General features: G+C 42.2%; 1 pseudogene; it reads left to right on the top strand.

Annotated features, from left to right (window-relative positions):
- Positions 1-5,127: 5,127 nt before the first annotated feature.
- Positions 5,128-15,872, top strand: part of LOC100960236 — a 16,826-nt pseudogene continuing 6,081 nt past the window's right edge.

Raw genomic sequence — 15,872 nt, 5'->3', positions numbered from 1 at the left:
TTTCCTGGCTTTGGAACCAAGTTGATACTAATTCCATAGAATGTGTTAGAGAGGATTTCTTCCTTCTCTATGTTATGGAATTGTTTCTGTAGGATAAATACCAGTTCTTTATAGGTCTGATAGAATTTGCTTGTGAAACTGTCTGCTCCAGGACTTTGTTGTTGTGAGATTTTTATTGCTGCTTCAATCTCACTGCTTATTATTGGTCTGTTCAGGAGTTCTATTTCTTCTTCCTGATTAAGTCTTGGGAGGTTGTGTTTCTTGTTCAGAGAGATCCTCATAGTATTCACAAATGATAATTTGTATTTCAGTGGTATCAGTTGTAATACCTCCTTTTTCATTTCTGCTTGAGGTTATTTGGGTCCTTCTTCTATTCTTCTATCCAGCAAGAGATCTATCAATTTTGTTTATCTTTTCAAAGAATCAACTTTTTGTTTCATTGATCCTTTGTGTTTTTGTTTTCCATTTCACTTAGTTCTTCTCTGACCTTTATTATCTGTTTTCTTCTGCTAGCTTTGGGTTTGGTTTGCTCTTTCTCTTCTAGTTCTTTAAGATGTCATATTTCATTGTTAATCTGTGATCTTTCTGTCTTTCTGATGTACCTATTTACGGTTATGAATTTCCCCTTGAGGTCTGCTTTTGCCAAATCCCATAGATTTTTGTCTCCTTTGTTATTCAGTTTGCATAATCTTTTGATTTTCATCTAATTTCATTACTGGCCCAATAATCATTTTGCAGCAAGTTATTTAATTTCCATGACTTTCTGTAGACATGAGTATTTCTTTTGGAATTGATTTCTAGTTTTATTCCACTATAGTGTGAGAAGATACATGGCATGGTTTCTATTTAAAATAATTTTTGAGACATGTCTTGTGGCCTAAGATATGATCACTCTTGGGGAATGTTCCATGTGCTGATGAGAAGAATGTATATTCAATAGTTTGGGGATAGAATGTTCTAAGAATGTCTATTAGGTCAATTTGTTCTAGTGTACAGACTAAGACCAATGTTTCTTTACTTATTTTCTACTTTAATTATCTGTCTATTTTTGTCAGTGGGCATTGAATTACCCAGCAATTACAATGCTACCATTTATTTCTTTGCTTAGATGTAATGGAATTTGCTTTATGAATCTAGGAGCTCCTGTGGTAAGTCCATATATATTTAGCATTGTCACATCTTCTTGTTGAATTGTTCTCTTTACTATTATATAATGACCAGTTTGTCTTTTTTTTTTTTTTTTACAGTGTTGATTTAAGGCAAATTTTATCTGATACAAGGATGGCTTCACCTGCTCTCTTTTGGTTTCTGTTTGCGTGGAGTATTTTTTTCATACCTTCACCTTGAATCTGTGTGCGTTTTTAATGTATTAGATGTTTCTTCTAATACTTGGGTTGTGTTTTTTTTATTACTCAGGAGCGTATGTTTTTTGAGTGGAGCATTCAGACTGTTAATGTTGAGTGACAGAATTGGTATATGTGATGCTGTTCCATTCTCCATGTTAGGTAGTACCTTATTGCCTTGTTTTTCATCCCATACTATTATTTTATATGATCTGTGAGCTTTAGCTTTGGGGTGATTTTACACTGGTGGGTGTCTTTTATGCTGATCTATGTTTAATGCAGCTCTGAATATTCCCTCCAGGACAGATTTGGCTGTGACAAGTTCCCTCAGTGTTTGCTTGTCTTTAAAAGTTTTGCTTTTCCTCTTTCATGTATGAAACTTAGTTTTGCCACATACAAAATTCTAAGGTGGTGGTTGTTCTGTTTAAGATGACTGAAGATGGGGCCCCAATCAATTCTGGCTTGTAAGATCTCTGATAGGAATTCTGCAGTTAGCCTGATGGGTTTTCCTTTGTAAATTACTGGCATTTTCACCTAATGGTTCACAAGAGTTCCTTCTTTGTGTTGACTTTGGCCAACTGATGACTATATGTCTTGGTGATTGCCTCTTTGCAATAAATCTCTCAGATGTTCATTGAGCTTCTTGTATAGGATGTCTAATTCTCTACCAGTGACTTTTTCCTTGATTATATAGGTTTTCTAGGCCGTGTGCTTTTCTTCACCTTCAGAGTTCCTGTGATTCTTATATTTGGCTGTTTTACAAAATCCCATATATTTTTTTTTTTTGACAGAGTGTCAAGCTGTCACCCTGGGTAGAGGGCCATGGTGTCACAACTCACAGCAACCTCAAACTCCTGGGCTTAAGTGATTCTCTTGACTCAGCCTCCCGAGTAGCTGGGACTACAGGTGCCAAGAGGGCTGGAAGTCTGTTGCTTTGTTTTCAAAAAGCTCCCAGGTCACCTGTGGCAGCAACTTTTGGGCTTGTGAGTGCAGAAGTGTTCTCCAGTAGCTTAAGATCCTGCTGACTTTCCAAGGTGTGAGGGAGGGAGAAACAAAACCCCCTCCTATCCTTTGACACAGAGCTCAAAGTTTCTTTGGGGTTGATCTCTGCTGAAATCTTACTCCTTAAGAATTGGAGACCAGCCTGAGTAAGAGCAAGACCCCATCTCTACCCCAAACAGAAAAACTATCCAGACCTTGTGCCAGGTGCCTGTAGTCCCAGATATTTGGGAGGCTGAGACAAGAGAATCTCTTGAACTCAAGAGTTTGGGGTTGCTGTGAGCAATGATGGCTCCATGGCACTCTACTCAGGGCAACAGAGTGAGACTCTGTCAAGAAAGAAAAGAAAAGAGAGAAAGAGAGAGTGAGGAAAAAAAGGAAGGTAAGGAGGAAGAAAGGACAAAGGGAGGGAGGAAAGAGGTATACCCTTTCTCAAGCCTTGATGATGAGATCAATGCCCTTACTTAACTCTGAGATATTTGTCCTGGGAAATTCACTGCCCTCTTCTTGTGACATTCCCCTTACAAGCACTGAGAGATTAGTCTTTCACAAGAAATCTTGGTGCTTTCAATCTTGGTGCTTGATGATCAGAATTATATCAATCATGAATAGCACCTAGGGAAAGAAGTGTTCCTAAATAGTTGTGCTAAGAGATAGGGAACTGCAGGAGTAAGGAGCAACTAAAAGAAAGAATCATTATTCTTGAAACATTGATTTCTGGTCCTGGGGGTGCTAAATAAAGAGTCCTGACTACACCCCTTAATTAAGGGAATACCCACCTAATTAAGACCACAGATGGAGAGAGCATAAAAGGTAGCTTGAGGCTGAGCCCTCTGAGTCCTGCCACACTGGCTCAGAAACTAACTGATTCTGTTCCTGGCAGTGACCACAAATCAAACAAACTTCATGTAAGCACATGAAAATGACAGTTTGTGCCATTACAGGCCTCTTCCAAAGCCCACCAGATATGAGAAGATAGCCATTGATAAACCTGATTCTAAGATGCAGCGAATTGTTCGTTACTGGCCTGGCTGATGCTGAGAGCTGATAGAGGGACCAACAGCGTCACAAGGTTTATGAGAGAGCATCCTGACCTTAAGGGACTTTACCCAAACCCATGGGGGAAGGATGGCTTGAGGATTGCCTCATATGAATACTGAATAAATAGAGATAGAGGTGGAAGGAGATGAGACAGAACAGGAGAAAACAGAAAGCCAACTGTTTTCATTTCTACAACAAATCTGCAATGGAAGTATGAAAGCAAAACAAGAAATGCTCCCCATCGTGTCTCACCCCAGAAACATGGGCATCTACCTCTCCCAACCTTCTACTCCCACGGCTACTTTGCTCGCTGACCTCTTTAAACCCCCTCACAATTTATAAAAAAGAACAAGAGAGAAAGAGAGAATTCCTCAGGCATATAGAAGAAACCAGAAGTCCTACATCCAGAGGCTAAACTACAATGAAGATCAGAAGCAAAGTAAACTTTCAAATAAAGCTAAGTATAAAAGAACCACAAACGGGTACAAGCTAAAGTACAGAAGAAATAAAGTATCCAGTCCCCATCCTTGGAAAAATGAATCTGCTTCCTGGGGCAGCCTTCTTTCTACATCAAATAAGGATAGGTAATACATATATCCTGTATTCAGCTTAAGTCTCAAAATGAATTATACAGGCTGGGCATAGTGGCTCAGGCCTGGAATCCTTGCACTCTGGGAGGCCAAGGTGAGAGGATCACTTGAGCTGAGGAGTTCAAGACCAGCCTAAGCAAGAGTAAGACCCCCATCTGTACTAAAAATAGAAAAATTAGCAGGGCTACCAATCCCAACTACTCAGGAAGCTAAGGCAAGAGGATCACTTGAGCCAGGAATTTGAGGTTACAGTGAACTATGACGATGCCACTGCACTTTACCTAGGGTGACAGAGTGAGACTTTGTCTAAAAAAAAAAAAAAAATTATATAGAATCACCTAAGCCCAAGAGCTGGAGGTTGCTGTGAGGTGTGACATCACAGCACTCTACTGAAGGCGATAAAGTAAGATTCTGTCTCTAAAAAAAAAAATTATATAGACACAACCAGGGATTTCTAAAAAGGGAATGTTCATTGAGTCCTGTAATGGCTGAGGACGCTGTGCAAACCCCAACTTGGATAGAACCTTTGAAGTCAGGCGTCACTGCCTTTCCCCTACCCCCATACGTTAGTCCAAGAAATACAAAGAGTAAATCAGGACTCTTCTTAACATGATTTCCCTTGGCTAATTTATTACATTCTTAAGTAACTATCAACATGTGGAGCAAAAAGCATTTCCCTGTGCTTTCTACCCTTATTTCTGTCTTTTGAGCCCCTCGAGACAAGACTGCTCCGTCTCTTACACAGCATTACTTACAAAATTTGAAGTCGTTCACCAAGTCCTCTCTTCCTAAGCCTCGGTGCCTGGTCTCTCCCTTTCTTCTCTGGCAGTTCCAGTGCTTCTCACCATCTATCAGCCTTCTACTAGACATACTATATGGTCAACTCTTTCATACAGCTGATGACAGTTTCCCAAGGACAAGAACTCTCAGAGAAAGAATCAGAACACCAACTTTGGAAGAGCCCCTTAACGTGCTTTCCTCAAAATACCTATGATTCTGATCCATGGCCTCCTCTCTTTTTTGAAGAGGTAGGATGGGGACGTGATAAAATGCCCCAATGAAATGACAACTCCTAATCAAGACTGGGTCTTGTGTTCTGAAAGGGAAGATGAGGACTGAGAGGGAGGAATGGGGTAAGGAAATCCACGGTAAGGATGCAGGGAGTGGCTGAGCTACATGGGAGGTAAGGATGAGGCTCAAAGGGACGCCCCAGCATTAACTCCACCTTCCTCACGCAGTGCTGTCATGGGAGGCTCTGTCAGCCTGCGATAGGGAGCTGGGGTTCTCTGTCTCAGAGGAGATTGTTGGTGACACTAAGGACAAACCACATTCCCATCCCTACATGGCTCATTTGGAAATCAACAGGGGTTATTTTTCCAGCTGCTGTAGATTTCTCATAAATCAAAAGTTTGTGATGACAGCTGCTCATTGTAAAGGAAGGTAAGAAACTTTTGACTTTTATCTTTCATGTGAGGAACTGTAGGGACCAGAGTTACATACAACTTTGAAATAGCCCGAAGAGAGGTTCTTCTGCTCTGCTCATCTCTAGATGGTCAGTCATGGGTGTTTGCAAGAACTGGGCCACTTCCCTTGTTGTCTCCCTCTCCGGAGGCCAAGGCTTTAGACAAGGTAGCCCAGATCCAGGCAGCCCAATACCATCCCTTTTATCCTGCAGCCACCATCAGTCCCACCTCCCATGCCCTTGCCCCCCCTACAACAACTCTAATGCCTGGGAGACTCAGTCCTGAGCATGATCTGAGTCCCTCAGCTGGCCTTGGACTTGGGAAAAGGGGCTGGCACCCCTGTGCTCAGAATAGGCCCTTCTTGGGAGACCAGCAACCTTCTCCTGCCTCTCCTTCTCTCTCAACAGAAACATTATTGTCAGTCTGGGAGCTCATGATGTGAAACAGAAAGAATCCACATGGCAGAAGACTAAAGCTGCAGGACAATTTGTTCACCCAAATTATAACTTTTTAACCCATCTCAATGATGTCTTCTTACTGAAGATGCCATTATCTCTCTTGCCCTTCTCAATTCCCCCTTCCCTGGCACTTCTCCTGGCCTGTGTCTTTCTCATGCTGTCTCTTCCCACCCATTTCCTTGGGATTCATCCTCCCACACAATGGCATCACCACCCCTTGGGGAGAAACTCTCAGCCTTGTCCCAGACAGCCTCTACACCCACATTCCCCCTTCCCTGGGACTGGCAGTCCATTGACTCTTCCTCCCCTTACAGCTACAGAGACCAGGCCGACCTATGCTGTAGGGACAGTTCCCCTGCCCACTGCCTCTATGTTTATTCGACCTGGGAGAATGTGCCTGGCGGACTGCTAGGGAAAAACGAGAGTGACCCAGCCATCATCGAACACTCTGAGAGAAGGGAAGCTGACTCTCATGGATGGAAAGGCCTGCAACAACTGCTTTCTATTTTACAATCATAATCTTGAAATCTGCGTGGGCAATCGCAGGAAGGCCAGATCAGCATATGAGATACCAGGCACTTACACCTCCTCCCCACACAGGGAGACTGCGTCCTCCAGAGGTGTCAGGAAGGGGTCGAAAAGTTATCTAGTCCAGTGACTAGTGTCTGTGTTCATGGAATTCTAGGGCTGTGGGAACTGGAATCCTCCTAAGTTCCCTCTTCCCATATCTAAGTCCTGCTTCCAAACTTCCCAACCCAGTCTGCCATGCAGGGGTCCAGAAGAGAAAGAAGGAGGTGGAGGGAAGCAGGACTGTGAGTTGTGGGTCTATGCCAGAGAGGAAAAGACGGCATCAACGCTAAGGTATGGCTCCACCGGGAGCTAGGGATTCTGGCTGGACTCTGGGTGTTTGGGGGCTAGCTGGGTGCCAATGGGTCCAGGAGAGGTGAGGGTAGGGAAGGACGATGATGTTTGCTCATGTTACACTTTCTCTAACCCACAGGTGGATTCCTGGGGATGCTGGGGTGGCCCCAGGTATTGTGTCTCACGAATGTTCTAACACTGAGTTTCCTGTGGTCTTCACTCGCATCTCCCCATATGTGCCTTGATCCATAAAGTTCTACAGGGAAATGAGCCACAGAAGCCTGGCCAGCCTGAAGGAAAGGCCCAAAGCCACAGGACTCCCTGAGTAGCCCCTGGGTGCCGCAGGAGCCTGGTCCTAGCCCAAGCCCAGGAGGAGTCTCAGAAGCAAACAAGCCTCTGATGACTGTGCCCCAATAAACCTCAATAAAGATGCAGACTCCAGCATGTGTGTGTGACTCCATTCCCTGTGCTCCCCTCACCCAGGTCCTCCTGTCCAGCTTGAATGAAGAATCACACTGGGCTTCCTTGTCATCAGATTAGTAACCTTAGCTAATACCACATTCCCGGTACATTGTGTGGGATTATGGATTACTCAAGAAAATATTTGGATCTGGTCAGAAGATTTGACACCCTGAGTAATAGCGGCACTGGTTAATTTTCTTCTTCCTCATCCTACTGCTGCTTTTTCTCCTCCTTCCATAAAATCCATGCCTCAGACACTGCTTTTCAAGGCACAGATGCCCCATAGCTACCTTCCCACAACTGTGTCCAGAGATGGCCCCAAGCCTGGGCTGCTGACCCCTGTATCCTACCTGCCCCACCACCATCACCCTGCAATACCATGTCTGCAACCAGAGGAGCCTCTGCCCTTGGAAGGATTTGGTATGGGTCTGTCACAACAGGAAGAAAAGATCAGGGATTTCTGTGTATAAGACAAGGCCATTCTAGCCCAGGAGAAGGGTCCCCAAGAGCATCCGCATGAGCCTGACCCCAGGACTACCTCAGAGACCCCCAGATTTAACTGTCAGAAACAATAGAGTGTGTCCATGTCCTCCAGGATAACTGAGTTAGGACAGTTCTCCAAAACTTCCTCCTCCAGTGACCTGCAACACTCTGAAGCCGCAGCCACCAGCATCAGAGCTGGGCTCAGTACACTCACAGCCATATGCCCTAGTATAGGGCACAAACTCCAAGCAACTCTCCGGAGCCTGCAATTACAGGGCCACCCTACAGTTTCCACCACCATCCGTAGGAGGCCTAAAAAGACAGGCAGGACCCTATCACTACTGTACTCCAAGAAATTGCTGCTAGTACTAACCCCAGAGCAAGAACCCAGCACCTCCAACATCCCCCTGCCAGGCCACAGGTCTGAGTCTCCAGCTTCGCCTCTGTTCAATACAGATGCAAAATAACGAAGGCAGAATGTACAAGACTGGTTAGAAACTCTAAGTGTACAACAACCATAAAATGGACACAAGAAAAAATTTCAAAAAGAATAAGAACTGAAAGGATCACAAAAATAAAAGAACTGGCTCGGCGCCTATAGCTCAACCGGCTAAGGCGCCAGCTACGTACACCTAAGGTGGCGGGTTCGAATCCCCAGCCCGGACCCGCCAAACAACAATGACGGCTGCAACCAAAAAATAGCCGGGCGTTGTGGCGGGCGCCTGTGATCCCAGCTACTTGGGAGGCAGAGGCAGGAGACTCGCTTGAGCCCAGGAGTTGGAGGTTGCTGTGAGCTGTAATGCCACGGCACTCTACCCAGGGGGACAGCTTGAGGCTCTGTCTCAAAAAAAAAAAATAAAAGAACTTATGTTGGGCAGTGATTAAAATGATTGTTCTTTATAACTCCTGTTTTATATTTGTATAATTAAATAAGAGGGGTTTTGTTTGTTTGTTTTTGAGACAGAGTCTCACTATGTCACCCTCAGTAGAGTGCTATGGCATCACAGCTCACAGCAACCTCAAACTCTTGGGCTTAAGGGATCCTCTTGCCTCAGCCTCCCAAGTAGCTGAGACGACAGGTGCCTGCCACAATGCCCAGCTGTTTTTAGAGACGAGGTCTCACTCTGGCTCAGGCTGGTCTTGAACCTGTGAGCTCAGGAGATCCTCCCACCTTGGCCTCCCACAGGTGTAAGCCACCACACCTGGCCTAAATAAGAATTTTAAATGTGAACTAAAATGATCAGAGACACTGTGTATTTGTTTCCTTAGGAGACCAGAACACACACTGAGTTGCTCATATGGCCCCATCCACTCTTTACTCTCAGACACTCAGGGCAGCACTTAACACAGAGCAACCTTCCTTTTAGGGAAGCTGGAGAATTGGATATCTGGAGAGAGTGGTCAGATTAACCTCCCAGCCTGGCCCACAAGAACTGGTGGGGTCAGTAGAGACTTGCTGGGAGCTGAGCTGAGCCCTCAGCTAAATTAGATTCCAAAGACTTCCAGCAAAACCACCACTGCAGACCAAATAATCATCATGTGGACCCCAGACACAGAAAGAGTAGTTGGTAGCCCAGATACTCTGGGAAAGATAAGAGCATCATCATAGCAACGGTGTTAATTCTCACATGTGGAGGATGGGGCCCAAGGAGCAGGCCTGCCTGATGAACACCAAGGGTGATAAGCGCGTCACAGCATCACAAGGTCATCAAGAGAAACCATCCTGATAAGAGGGCACTGTCCAAACTCATGGACAGAAGACCTCTGGATGACTGAGGGCAGCATACAGAGACGTGCAAAAGAGCTGGGTTCTCCTGGGCCTTTTTTTTTTTCTTTTTATTGTTTCAGGTCCATTGAAAGTACAAAGAATTAGGTTATACTGATTGCTTAGTTAGGTAAACTTCCTCCTTTTCACGGTCATTGAAGCCCACATCAAAAAGCTTAATAGGAAATCATCTGCTTCTCCACTTCACCCCAATGCTAGGCCCTCCCCTGAGAACATGGGGATTGTCTCTTCTGCAACCCAGGTCCCCTGACAAACAAACTAGGTGGCTCACATAGTCATGGCTTAGAATGTGCGGGTACTGAAGGAGTTAGTATGGGTTATACTGTGTCCCCACCAAAAATATGTTGAAGTCCTAACTCCCAAAGCCTCCAGATATGACCTTACTTGGAAACAGGGTTGTTGTCAACGTAATTAGTTAAGATGAGGTCATACCGAAGCAGGGTAGACCCTTCATTCAATCTGACAGACATCCTTAAATAAGCAGAGGAGAGAAACACACATGGGAAGGAGAAGGCAGATTAGATGATACTCCTGCTAGCCAAGGAACGCCAAAGATTTCCAGCCGCTACCAGAGGCAAGGAGATCTGAAATAGGTCCTTCCTCACAGTCCTCAGGGACCTGTGGGGGGACCAACTCTGCCAACACCTTGATTTCAAATATGAATTGTGAGAGAATAAATTTCTGTTGTTTTAAGCCTCTCCCTTTTGGTACTTTGTTATAGGAACCCTAGGCAACTAATATAAGAGTTTAGGTGATTTTTAGAAATGTGAGATTTTTTAAAAATTGCTATTTATTCTAATAGATATTTTATATTGAACAGGCTTTAAATTCATAAACACTTTGCTATTCTAACATACTAGCATAAAGAACCACAAAGTGACTAACGGCAAGAGAAATTTATTATTGTCTCACAGTTCACAGTCAAAGTTAAGTCCAAAACATTATCAATGAAACTGCAATGAACAACTATATACTCACAAACTAGAAAGCCTAGAGGAAATGGATAAACTCCTCAAAACATACAACCTCTCAAGACTAAACCAGGGGGGAAAAAAAAACCTTGAATAGACCAGTAACAAATAATAAAATTTAACCAGTAATTTTTTTAAAATCCCCCAGCAAACAAGCTCAATATCAAATACATTCACAAACAAACTCTACCAAATTAAAAAAAAAAAAAAAAAACGGGCAGCACCTGTGGCTCAAAGGAGTAGGGGGCGGGCCCCATATACCGGAGGTGGTGGGTTCAAACCCAGCCCCGACCAAAAACTACAAAATAAATAAATAAATAAATAAATTACCTACCTGGAACCAACTACCCTAAAACTATTACCAAAAAATGAGGGAATTCTCCCTAATTCATTCTACAAAGTCAATATCATCCTGATACCAAAGCCAGACAAAGACTCAACAGCAAAAAAAGATAACTACAAACCAGATATCCCAGGTAACATAGATGCAAATATCTTTAACAAAATACTAGCAAACTGAATCCAACAATACATCAAAAAAGATAATACACCCTAATCAAGTGGATTTTATTCCAGGTATGCAAGGATGTTCTAACATACACAAATCAATAAATGTGATTGCTCACATAAACAGAATTAAGTACATAAAGCATATGATCTTCTCATTAGATGCAGAAAAATCATTCAATATGCTTCAGCATCTTTTCAGGATAAAAATTTTCAGTACTCTGGGCATGATAGGAACACACCTCAAAATAATTAAGGTCACAAGAAACCCACAGCCAACATCATACTGAATGGGAAAAAGTTGAAAGCATTCTTCCTAAGAATTGGAGCAAGACCAAAATGCTTTCACCACTCCTATGCAACATAGTACTAGAAGTCTAAGCCAGAATAATCAGGTACGAGAAAGAAACAAGAGGCATCCGAATTGGAAAAAAGGAAGTCAAACTATCTTCCTGTACTGATGATATGATCATATATCTGGAATACTCTAAAGACTCCACCAAAAAACTCTCAGAGTTGATCGCTGAATTCAGTAAAGTTTCAAGATACAAAATCAATGTACAAAAAACCATAGCATTTCTATACACAAATAATGATCAAGTTGAGAACCAAATCAAGAGGCAATCACATTTATAATAGCTACCAAAAACTACCTAGAAATATATTAAACCACAGAAGTGAATGATCTCTACAAGTAAAACTACAAAACACTGATGAAAAAAATTTGTAGATGACACAAACAAATGGAAAAACAACCCATGCTCGAGGATCAGAAGAATTAATACTGTTAAAATATTAACCATACTGCCTAAAGCAATCTACAGATTGAATACAATCACTATCAAAATACTAACATCATGTTCACAGAATTAGGGGGGAAAAAACCCTAAAATTCATATAGAACCAAAAAAGGGCCTGAATACCAAACGAAATCCTAAGCAAAAAGAACAAAGCTGGAGGTATCACATTACCTGGTCTCAAATTATAGCAACCAAAACAGTGTGGTACTGCTATAAAAGTAGACACTGAATCAGTGGAACAGAATAGACAACCCAGAAATAGAGCCATGTATCTAGAGCCAACCAATCTTTAGCAAAGTTGACAAAAACATATACTGGGAGAAGATACTCATTTCAGTAATTGGTGCAGGAAAATTGGACTGTCATATGCAGAAGAACGAAACTGGACACCTATCTCTCACCATGCAAAAATCAATGCAAGATGGATAAAAGAATTGAATGCAAGACCTGAAACTATAAAAATACTAGAAGAAAACCTAGGGAAACCTCCTCTGACTATTGGTCTTGGCAAACAGTTCACAACTAAGACCCCAAAAGCATAAACAACAAAAACAAAAATAGACAATAGGGACTTAACTACAAAGTTTCTGCATAATCAAAGAAATAATCAATGAAGTGAACAGAAAACTTGCACAATTGTATAAATATTTGAAAATTATGTATCTGACAGGCCACTAGTATTTAGAATTCATAAGAATTCAAACAACTCAACTACAAAAGCAAAAAAATAATAACAACCCAATTAATAAGTGGGTAGAGGATATGCAGACACTTTCCAAAAGAAGACATACAATTGGCCAACATGCATATGAATATCACTAATCATCAGAGAAATTCAAGTTAAAACCACATGAGATATCATCTTTCACCAGTCAAAATGACTGTTATCAAAATGTTTTAAAATAACAGATGCCTGCAAGGATGCAGAGAAAAGGAAACACACACTGCTGGTAAGACTTTAAATTAGTACAACCTCCATGGAAAACAGCATGGAGACTTCTCAAAGAACTAAAAGTAGATCTACCATTTAATCCAACAATCCCACTTCTGGGTGTCTACCCAAAGGAAAAGAAATCATTATACCTAAGAAACCTGCACTCACATGATTATTGCAATACTATTCACAATTATCAAAGCCATGGAATCAACCTGTGTCCACCAACAGATAACTGACTTCAAAAAAATTGGGATGTCTGTATATATACATGGAATACTGCTCAGCCATTCTAAAAACTGAAGAATGAAATAATGTTTGGGGCAGCACCATGGCTGGAGCTAGAGGCCATTATCTTAAGTGAAACAACTCAGACACAGATGGTACTTATATGTTCTTACTTATAAGCAGGAGCTAAATGATGTGTACAGACGGATGTTATACTGTGTAGTAATAGACACTAGGGACTCAGAAGGGTTGGAGGATGGGAAAGAGGTGAGGAATGAGAAATTACTTAACGGGTACAATGTACATTATTCAGGGGAAGGCTGCAGGAAAAGCCCAGACTTCATCACTGTACCAAGTATCCATATCGGATGAAGCAAGAGAAGCATTTGAGAGGAGCGCTGTAAGGAGACACTTGGAGGACCTGAGAGTGAATGGTTCCTCAAACTCTGTGCCCAAGGTGCCTCTTTATCTCACCTGAGTCCCAGCCCTGACGAGGGTATGTGTGAGCAGTTGTGGCTCATGTCTGGCCTCTATGTGGTCTCTAGATAGTTCAAATAAATTTTCATTCAAAGTCACCAGCATCAGGACAGTGCTATTACTCAACATGAAGGTGAGTGAGAGCCAAGCAAACCTACTGATGGAGGAAAATGTAGGTCCAGAGGAAATATAAATGTCTGGAGATGGGTTAACATAATAACTGTGCTATAGACCTATAATGCACCCTGAGGATCCCAAAGAAATGCATGGTAGCTGTAGTTACACAGTCTCGATTGATCTGCACTGTATCCTTGAAGCAGTTCATTTAACCCAAGGCTGTACATATCTCAAGGGAAAGAACTAATTCTTGGCTAGGCACCTATAGCTCAACCGGCTAAGGTGCCAGCCACGTACACCTAAGGTGGCGGGTTCGAATCCCCAGCCCGGACCCGCTAAACAACAATGACGGCTGCAACCAAAAAATGGCCAGGCGTTGTGGCGGGCGCCTGTGGTCCCAGCTACTTGGGAGGCAGAGGCAGGAGACTCGCTTGAGCCCAGGAGTTGGAGGTTGCTGTGAGCTGTAATGCTACGGCACTCTACCCAGGGGGACAGCTTGAGGCTCTGTCTCAAAAAAAAAAAAAAAAAAGAACTAATTCTTTTTCTTTTTTCACTCACTATTTTCCCTACATTGTCTTGTCTAATGCTCATGACACCAGACTAAAAAGAAAAAAAAAAAAAAACACCAACGTAAGTCTTGAGCGTATAAAAATAATTTAAAATACATCATAGACCTAAATGTAAAACCCTAAAACTTTTAGAAAAAAAAAAAAAGAAAATCTTTGTGACCTGATTTCAAGCAGAGTTCTTAGTCATGATACAAAAAAGTATAATCCATAAAAGAAAGAAAGAAACTGGACTCAATAAACTTAAATAATTTTTGCACTACAGTGCAAAATTTTCGCCTTTTCTCCTCTGCGAGAGGGACCCACTTCCAACTCTCTTTGGAAGTGCTCTAAACTTTCTCTTTGTTCTTCCTAAATAAAATTTCTCTTTCACACTTAAAAAAAAAAAAAACTTTGCACTGCGAAAGACAACTGTTAGAGAAAGAAAAGACAGGTGACAGACTAAAAGAAAATATTTGCAAAGCATATATCTGGCAGATGACGTGTATTCAAAATATATAAAATACTAACAAAACTCAATAATAAGAAAAAATCCAACTAAAGTATAGGAAAAAGACACAAATAGACACAACACCAAAAAAGGACTTAAAGATGGCAAACGGGCACCAAAAAGATTCTAATACATGGCTAGCTTAATTAGCCATTAGAAAAATTTGAATTGAAACTACAGTGAAGGCTCAGCACCTGTGGCTCAAGTGGCTAAGGCGCCAGCCACATACACCTAAGGTGGCAGGTTCAAATCCAGCCTGAGCCTGCCAAACAACAGTGACAGCTGCAACCAAAAAATAGCTGGGCATTGTGGCAGATGCCTGGGAGCTACTTGGGAGGCTGAGGCAGGAGACTCTCTTGAGCCCAGGAGTTAGAGGTTGCTGTGAGCTATGATGCCATGGCACTCTACCCAGGGGGATAGCTTGAGGCTCTGTCTCAAAAAAAATAAAAAGAAAAGAAAAGAAACTACAGTGAAACACCCCTACAGACCTATGTAAATGACTAAAATAAAAATACTGATAATACCAAAGGCTTACATGGATGTAACCCAGATAGAACTCCCATACATTGCTGGTGCAAATGCCAAATAGAACCATCACTTAAAAAACAATTTGGCAGTTTCTTATAAAATTAAACAGACACTTACTGTATGATCCAGAATCCTACCCCTGGATGTTGACTTTACAGAAATGAAAACTTAAGTTTTCACAAAAACCTATACATGCTTTTTTATGCAGCTTTCTCCATAAGTACTCAAATCTTGAAACACAATGTGAATAAAAGTTGGTGGGGGACCTACGGCACAAGTATACAGTGGAATACTACTGCCATGGTCTGAATGTTTGGGTCCCACTCCAAAGTTTACGTGTTGAAACCTGTTTCCAGTGCAATAGCACTAGGAGGAAGGACCTTTAGGAGGTGATGAGGTAATGAGGAGGGAGCCCTCACGAAGGGATTGTGTTCTTATGACAGAGGCTTGTCCCTCTGTCACGTGAAGTCACACCAAAAAGGCGCCATCTATGGTGCCTGATTTTGGACCAGGCACCAGATCCGATATTGGACTTCCCAGCCTCTAGAACTATATAACAAAGTTCTGTCATTTATAGATTGCCCAGTCTAAGGTATTTTTCCATAGCAACCAGGAAATATTAAGATAACTACTCATGAACAAATTGTTGATACATGCAACAGTGTGGGTGAACCTCAAAGGCATTATGTTGAGTGAAAGTAAATAGCTTCAGGGCGGTGCCTGTGGCTCAGTGAGTAGGGCACTGGCCCCATATACCGAGGGTGGCAG

This window comes from Otolemur garnettii, unplaced genomic scaffold (assembly GCF_000181295.1).
Source record: "Otolemur garnettii isolate 467f Iridium unplaced genomic scaffold, OtoGar3 scaffold00225, whole genome shotgun sequence".
Taxonomy (NCBI): domain Eukaryota; kingdom Metazoa; phylum Chordata; class Mammalia; order Primates; family Galagidae; genus Otolemur; species Otolemur garnettii.
The sequence above is the reverse complement of the archived record's forward strand: the minus strand, read 5'-3'. Positions and strand labels throughout refer to the sequence as shown.